The sequence below is a fragment of the Andrena cerasifolii genome, chromosome 2 (genome assembly GCF_050908995.1).
Source record: "Andrena cerasifolii isolate SP2316 chromosome 2, iyAndCera1_principal, whole genome shotgun sequence".
NCBI classification, from domain to species: domain Eukaryota; kingdom Metazoa; phylum Arthropoda; class Insecta; order Hymenoptera; family Andrenidae; genus Andrena; species Andrena cerasifolii.
The window spans coordinates 15,652,153-15,661,019 of NC_135119.1; the positions used below are offsets into that span (position 1 = coordinate 15,652,153).

General features: G+C 40.4%; 1 long non-coding RNA gene across 1 annotated transcript; it reads right to left on the bottom strand.

The window, feature by feature from the left end:
• Positions 1–1,893: 1,893 nt before the first annotated feature.
• On the bottom strand, positions 1,894–5,398 carry LOC143378856 (uncharacterized). Its single transcript, XR_013088374.1, has 3 exons — positions 4,998–5,398; positions 4,669–4,831; positions 1,894–3,595 (listed from the first exon to the last, which is right to left on the bottom strand). It is a non-coding gene; the product is annotated as an uncharacterized LOC143378856 (long non-coding RNA).
• Between the last annotated feature and the right edge of the window lie 3,469 nt (positions 5,399–8,867).

Consider the following 8,867-nt stretch of genomic DNA (forward strand, 5'->3'; position numbering starts at 1 on the left):
GCTCTCGTCACGAATTTTCGGCGCGATATAATACCTACGAGATGTTGCACCGAAAGAACAGTCTTGTTGTTCCTTCGATACGATTCACAGAAGCATGTTGGGGAGACCGGGGCTGGTCGTCCCAACGGGTAGGATGACTAATTGTTAATACCTTTGCGCCGACGTATGCTCTACTGCGGAACGATTTTCTGTAGAAAGAAGTCAGTTCTACTATGACGTGCATTTTTTTTTTGGCAGTGAATTTAGGCAGCAAACAAAAGTTCCGTTGTAATCAGGAGGAAATTCCCTACATATTCACAAGGTTTCAGATTTTTTTTAATTTCCGGGTTCGGGATGTTCCCTTGTTAGTGGACGTTGTAACTAAAATTGAAAGATTTTATTACGAATATTTTATAAAGTTATTGCCATCGTCTTGTTGCGTGGCCGTCCAGTGAATTTCGTACGCAGTTTATCGTTTAACTAATTTCAAACATTTAAAACTTCCGCTAATTTCACCCTCTTTCCTTTCCCTACTATATTCAACCATGTCGTACATTCAATTAATCATCCCACTTTTCCAAAAATTGACCGCTAGGCGGCGCCCTCCGCGGTACTTACCTAGCCCATAGATTGTTGAAGTCAAAATTATCGGTCGGGGCTGCTTGACTAATAACGTTAATAATGCTCAAATTGTTATCTTGTTATTCGGAAAGCGAATTTTATTTTTTATTTACATTTCATTATGTTATAAATAGATTATAATTTACGATGAAGTTGAAAAAACTTTCAGTTTTTTATTAAAGTATGAAAGAAAGAAATTAATCTTTTATAATGAAACAACTCTTGCGACACTGTTAGTTTATTACAACTGAGATAAATTGCTAATAACATTTTCTTAACCGATTGTACCTATAGTCAACCAACCCCATACTGTAAGTCAACCAACCCCGATCATCGGGCTGATTGACCAGCACGGAAGGTGTTAGAAAAACATTAAAATAGCTTAATTGTTCTCACATTGAGTCAACTTCAATAATTTAATCAGCTAGCCAAATGTATGTCCTATCAAATATACTAACCGGTTTAATGATATTTCGACCACATGATTTATTAAAAAACAAACACTGAAAAACTGGCCTACCAGCCCCGGTCTCCCGTACTTATGTACGTATGTATATATACATAGGTACAAGCGTGCCACGAACGTCTACGAAGCTCGAGCATTCGGCGAGCAATAACGCAGAACGCGAAACGTAAACAACGGGGACGATCGATTCCTCGTTAGCTGGTGCGAACGAACCGCGATGAAATGACGTTTCGAATAGCAAGATTATTCGGCATGTACATACATACTACATAGAGGTAGGACTTAGGTACATATACGTATTCCGTCTTCCGTCTACTTAGTTGTATGTACGCGCCCGATCGAACGTCACGTGAAATGTCATTGTACAGAATACAGATAGGATTGCGCCTGCTGCTACTTGGCTTCGTTGGAATACGCGCAATTACCATCAGCAACTATTTTAAATATTTATTTCGATCGATCGATCGACGGCAGGCTTGAGGCTGTCCTTTCACAGTTTCAAAACGTTTCCACTTTCCGTCCTGTTCGGTGTACGAACTACGAAGCGACCCAACCAGCCACGACCTTAGCCGTATTCCTGTATTCTCTCGTTAGGCGCTCTACTCGGCAGGACTTTAAACCGCATGTGTAATTCGTCATGGTCCGATAGGTTGCGCGCGCAGCGTGCAGTCGTAGCCGGCACGTATCGCAACGACCTACACCGGGGGCGACCGAGGAGTTACATGCTTATTTTCTTCGCAGCAATTTAATAGCCGTGAGAATCAACTTTCGATAACGATCGTTCGGATAGTACGTATAATAACGCGATTTGCGTTACGATTCCGATGATCATGCTGATGAAACGGATCGTGAACCGTCGCGAGCTCTCCGCACATAATCTGCAAAACCTTAAGAACCAATACATATGCAGTTGTTGCGGAAATGAAAGCGATATGAGACGAATATAGACTATAATGGCGAGTGTAACGTTTCTTGCGGTAAAACACGACTAATGGATTCGAACGGTTTCCCTGACCACTTCGACAGCACCAAATCCACGGCTTCGTTACTGCGACGTTGCCGGTCCGTATAGGGGAGAGGTGGGGGGGATGAAAGGGACACGTATTGAAAGTGACATTGCAATTATTTGAAAGATAACGGATCTTCCCACGACGAAAGTATTTTCATTTTGTAGCAACGCTAATGCATGCCCAAACATGCCTAACTGCAAGTCGCTGCCATTTCAGAGATGGCGCTGATACACGGTTGAATTTTTTCGTGCTTCGAAGTACAATTTTTTTTATGTTTTTTCGAAACGTTTTGCCAAGTGCTGTTACCAGTGACTGATTTCTTTATTACTATATCTGGATACCATGTCCCTTTCAATGCAGCCAATTTACGAAAGGGACAAAACACAATTTTTGGAAAGCGAAAAATAAGACATGTAAATATAGAGAGGAAGCTTAATAGGACCGTGTACTGTTATAGCCAGATAACTGGCCTTTCTAATGTGACCAATTAGAACTCGATTGATTATTTAGCTTTTTTACTATCTGGTCCTAAACGAAAATGTCCCTTTCATCCCACCTCTCCCCTACAGTATACACTTTACATCCGTTGCATTCCCAACGTTTCGAAGATAATATTGACCTTTATTTACAAGCTTATCGATAACGATGTCGCCGGTGTCGCGTAATGTCACAACACAATTGCAGCGATACCTATACGTATGTACAGTAGCGGGCAAAAAAAGTCACCACTTTCTCGAACCTCCCTACTTCTAATATTTTTCAATATCAACTCAAAACTGCTGTATGTGCCTAATATACATATTCTGATAGAGAATTAAAAGCCAGTTACAGTTGAATTTATTTAACTAACAAACAAAGCCCCCAGATAACATTAAACAAGACAGCACACTTTTAAAGCCAACAAAAAGTTACCACATCTGAACATTAATAAAACAATCTAATATTTCGTGTGGGGGGGGGGGCACCTTTTGCTTTTAGGACAACCTAAAAAGTTATTAAGTTACTAAACGTGGTAACTTCCTTGACGGCCCCAAGAATGTGTTACCAAAAATATGTTTAAGTCAACTTTAATTGGGGTTTTATGCAGCAGTCCCAAATGTATGCTAAAAAATAACAAAAATAGAACAAATCGAAATAGTGGTGACTTTTTTGTACGCTAGTGTACGGTCTTGTTAACTAAAAGTGGTAATAATGTTTACCTTTGAAAATCGAAATTTGTATTTGAGTATTACCTACTGGCTAATTCGTCCCATAGCGCATGTCGGAAACTAGCACGCCTATGTACTTTCTCGAACACGCACGTAACTCATGTTCGCTTCCTTAAGGGTCCGTTATGCGTTTGTGCCGGACAAAAAAGGTCAACAATCGATCGACAATCATCTTCAAGGAATTATGCAGCTATTTAATCCCATTGGCGTGTCGTTTGGAGAGAACGACCTCACCACTCAAGACCTGCTTCGTCGTCGTCGCCACTGCGTCACCCTTGCCGTTATTTCTGACCGCCGGACCACCCTCGCAGCTATAAGACAGAACTTTCATTTTTCGGTTTCTGGTAGAGGTTCATTTATCGTACAGCTCTAAATTTCATTATAACAGCTTGTGTAAGAATACCTACCTTATACATAACTAGCTTCAATACTCGGCTACGCCCGAAATTTAGATTCTGATCTTATAAATAAAAAAAATTTTAAAATTTTTTTTTCCGGAAATAGGCACATTCATCTGGATTGGTCAAGCTTAATGAGCTGAGGTACATTTCGTGACCCCAGAGTTTACTGTTAGAAAGTTTTTAGGCGATAGACAAGCACACAAACGTATTAGAAGCTTTCTGCTAGGCCGCTAGGATTTCTACAAAAACCGGCTTTTGAAATAACCGGTTTTCGAATTCCACTATTCCCAAAAACCGGTTAAACCGGTTTTCGAATTCCACTATTCCCAAAAATCGGTTAAACCGGTTTTCGAATTCCACTATTCCCAAAAAACCGGTTAAACCGGTTTCCGAATTTTCACAAAAAATATATAATTAAAATGGTAAATAAATGTTTGTACTTATTTTTAAAATGTTCAGTTTCCTTAATGGATTTACAAAAATTTAACAAAATAAAATATACTCTATCTATACAAAACCAAATAAATAAAAAGGAATTCAATTAACTAAAATCCGTACAAATCCGTACTATTTTTGAGCTCATTTAATATTTATGGATCTACAGAAATATAACAATAAAATAGACTGCATACAAAACCAAATGAAAAAAAAAAACTAAAATAACTAAAATCTGCAAAAAATATAAATCTTTTACAGTGGTACCAAATTATAAATCTTTATTCTATTTAGTATTTTCCGTCAGAAAATATGAACCTATGACGATTAGTTTTACAGTAAACTATTACCTACTACAATATGCTTGTGTCCCAGGCGATTTCAAGCAAAAATGTTAACTTTAATTAAATAATTAATTCATTTCTGCATATTAATTCTAGTATATAAAACCGGTTTTCGAATTTTACAAATTTATAAATATACATCGGTTTTCAAACCCGGTTTTTAAAAACCGACAAACCCTATTTTCTGCTTTATATATTACTTACAATTAGACGATCGAATATTCGCGAATAGACCGCGATAATTTGAAAGCCACTCCCAGTGGCATCCTAGCATCCCCTTCGTACCTGCAACGTCGTTTGCAAGTTATACAACGATGGTGCACAGTCCCTAGCGCACTGCACCATCAATTTCATCTTATCTCACGATCTGGAAGGATGAAAAATGTTTACCATTATTATATTATATGGACCGAGTTGGTTCGCGACAGCGGATCCTAAGTAGTAGATATGTAGAACCCGTGTCACATGTACACGTCGCGAGCATCCTCGATGCGTAATTGGCTCTTTTCCGTTCTTCATTATCATTACCATACCCTGAGCCACGTGGTTTCTAGCCAAACTGCGCAACGACTCGTAGAAACCAATGTGTATCAATGCGTAGTCAAGATCCTCTTACAGAGTAAATCTGATAATGGTTAGATATCCGTGGCAGAGATACGGCGGTCGTAAATTCGGTAGTTATATAAGTGGCAGCACTGATCGGGACAGAAAGACCCACAGCCGTAACCGTAGCCATATCTACAACATTCCATTTTTAGGGTGCACTGTAGCCTGAAATGAGATTTTGTGTCCTCAACTAAATCAAAGTCGACATACATACACGAATACGTCAGTGTGTTTTTGAGCGGAGCCTCGTGCTGTTCTGCCATCGAGGGTTTTATTGCAGGGACTTGGGCTGCGTAAGGGCCGTAAGGTCTTGAGAGAGGATGAATGAGACTAAACAGCCCCAGCGGCGGGCGATGGCTGATGACCGCGTTGGGTCAGCCAGCTATCGGGTATACATAAATATACCGAAGGATTGCTTCTTTGAATTTCAATGAAGAGAGAGTTTCGAGATGGCAAGCGGCCCGAGCCGTGCCGTATTGCCAAAGAATAGGGACTCTGTTCCTTAAGGATCTAGCCACGGTGTGGGAAAGGCGAGGGTGAAGTTAGCATACGATCCTGAGCGAGGCCTGATAACCTTATCTTTCCATACACAGTATCTGTTTCTTTCAAGCGGCTAGGCGCATGATTAGGTAGATGTACACATACGGTTATGGCTGACTGATTTTACCACTTCCCTATAATCCATATCTCTTCCATCCACTGTTTTTGTTGAGTAGTTCATATTAGGGCTGGGACTATTTGTCGAATTTTTCGGTATTCAAATACTTCCGTTGCTCAGTTATTTCGCGCATATAATTCGAATATCTAAGTATCCAAATACTATTCGAATATTTAAGTATGCGAATAGTATTTGGATACTTGGATATTCGAATATTTAAGTATTCGAATAGTATTCGAATATTTAAGTATGCGAATAGTATTTGGATACTTGGATATTCGAATATTTAAGTATTCGAATAGTATTTGGATACCTGGATATTCGAATATTTAAGTATTCGAATAGTATTTGGATACTTGGATATTCGAATATTTAAGTATTCGAATAGTATTTGGATACCTGGATATTCGAATGTTTAGGTATTCGAATAGTATTTGGATACCTGGATATTCGAAAATTTAAGTATTCGAATACTTAAGTGTTCGAAAATTTAAGTATTGGAATATTTAAGTATTCAAATATTTAAGTATTCGAATATTTAAGTATTTGAATATTTAAGTATTCGAATATTTAAGTATTTGAATATTTAAGTATTCGAATAGTATTTGGATACTTGGATATTCAAATTATATTCACCGAATAACTGAGCAACTGAAGTATTCGAATATTCGAATACCGAAAAATTCGACAAATAGTCCCAGCTCTAATGTGAACTGCTCAACAAAAAATAGTGGATCGAATACTTAAATACTCGAATAATAACATTAGAAGTTTATTCGTAGCATTCGAATACTTGTAAAATATTCGAATATTAAATTATTCGACCAGTTGCAGCCCTAGAGCATATCCAATGTTTTCTGCGAGAATCTAACTCACTAAAAGAGAGAGATTAATGGCGTGGTGCTCGGTGCCAATTCGGTACACTTATTTCAAGCAGTCGGACAAAATGCAGCGAGGAACGGCAAAGTGAGACGAAGTTGGATAATCTGAAGAATTGGACGGAAAGTGGGAAGCAATTCAAAGTGGTCGATGTACCACCCTTGCTCTCGGGTGACGGGTCAAGCAAGTTCGTTGGCTCTTTTCCGCAGGATGGCCTGGTCTGCTCGCAAACGCTCCGTTACAATCTACGTCATCGTTCCAGGCCAACTCCAGCAATTAGAACTACGAATCTTCTGTCCGGACTCTAGAGCAAGTTCACGGGTGTCCCTGTCCATCCACGAGAGTTTCACTTTTGCGTCATGCGACATCCGCGTGACCGCTATTGTGCGACAGCGACCAGCAGCACTACGAGTCGTTCCCTACCTTCAGAATCGTTTCGTCCGCTCGGCATCGCTACGTTCCGACTTTATCACCGCTCCAAATATACGCAGATTACGTCCGTGCCCGTAATCTGGCCGAAAGCAAATGCGAGATGCTCGTCGTCTAATTTTTCATCAGCTTTAGGTAGAATTTGCTACGCGGCCGAGCAACGAATCGTCAAGCTGCGCGAAACATGCCAAACACTGTTTTTGCTAGCCCTCTACATTCTACAAGGATGAATCATGCCCTAGACACACCGAGCAGCCAGGAGTATTAGCGATGCGAACGTTACGCGAAAACAACAGACTTTTTATTTTTCTAGTCGGAGTAATTTATTGCCCGCGAGGCAGAAGCACACGCGTCGCGGTGAGTCATAAAAACTCGTTAGGTATATGTATGTAGTAAGCGCCGCGTTGCGCAATCCAGCAGTCCCTTTTTCTCCGGTTGGCGTCGATTCTTTCAGTCATTCCTCGTGTATTGTCGGAGCCCGATATGAATTGGTCAGAAGATGTATGGTGTCCCATTTCAACGGGTACACCACAGAGGCTAGTGTTCTGGAAAGAAGGCACATTCAAAGGAATGTGATTAGCTACGTGAATCGATAATGCCGTGAATGGGTTCGTTGAGCGCAATCCTCGATAAATCTTTTCTCTGGATTTGCCGTCGATTCACAAAGGTTCAGTTGCCCTTGATATAACACGAAACTGAATCCCTTTCTCTCTCTCTTTCTCTCTCTCTCTCTATCTCTCTATCTCTCTCTCTCCCCCTCTCTCTCTCCCTCTGTGTGTGTTTCTCTTTGCGCCGGGCAAGCGCATCGGGAAGTAGCTTTAACGACATCCAGAAATAAGTGTGGTGGACAAATTCTGGAGAGGTCGGTGTACGTCGGTCGACGACCTCCACGGATTCACGCCCTGTCTTCGCCCCTTGAATTTCTAATTCATTCCGCTGACGAACATAGTTCACGACGCAGGACAAAAACAAAGTTATCTGCCTGTTTAGAGGCAAATAAAAGGGATCGAGCTGTCCGAGCGATAGTAAACGTTAGAATCGGCGATAAGAACGTGTTTTCAAGCGGTGGCAATCTCGCGTTTGTTTCACGACATCATGCGACGCAAACTTATCGAAGGCTTTCTCCTTTTTACAAAATTCCTATGTCTGCGGTTCTCTAGAAGTGTGCGTTATCTTGCTCCTCTACCGATGTTGTGATCCACACGTGCACTTAAATACTGTTATAGGTACGCGTGTATGCTGTTACGATGTCGGATGATACATTCCTTCCACTCCTCCTCCTGCTCCGCCTGCTCCTTTGTAAACTGCGAGTTACGTACCAATTCGGACTGTTTTTAACGCGGCCTTACTATGTATGCAAACTGTGGTAATTACTGAGTAAAAGTACTACACAACCGGCATCGCAGGGCAGACACGGTTAAATATGGTTGTAGAGACACGGCGCGATTAGCATTTCCATACAGTGAGTAACGAAAATACTCGGACGCTTTTTGGAATCGCATAACTTTTTTAAAATTAATCCAAACAACTTGGGTTTTTCTGAAAAGCTAGAAGGACTAGTTTGCTAAGTGACGTGATTCGTCGTTTTGAAAGAAAAAAAATGCAATTGCTCGTAACAGCGAAGAAAATAGTATCTAAGGGTGTTTGTCTTCAACTTTTTTATCCGAGCCTGTAATGAAAATTCAAAAATCCCGTTTGTAGATTTAAGTAATTGTATACATGACTAAAATTTCATGAAAATCGGTTGACGTTGCTCTGAGCTATGAACGCTTAAAGATCGCAGAAGATCGTTTTCGACCTTATCCTGAGATCTTTAAGCGTTTATTGGCAT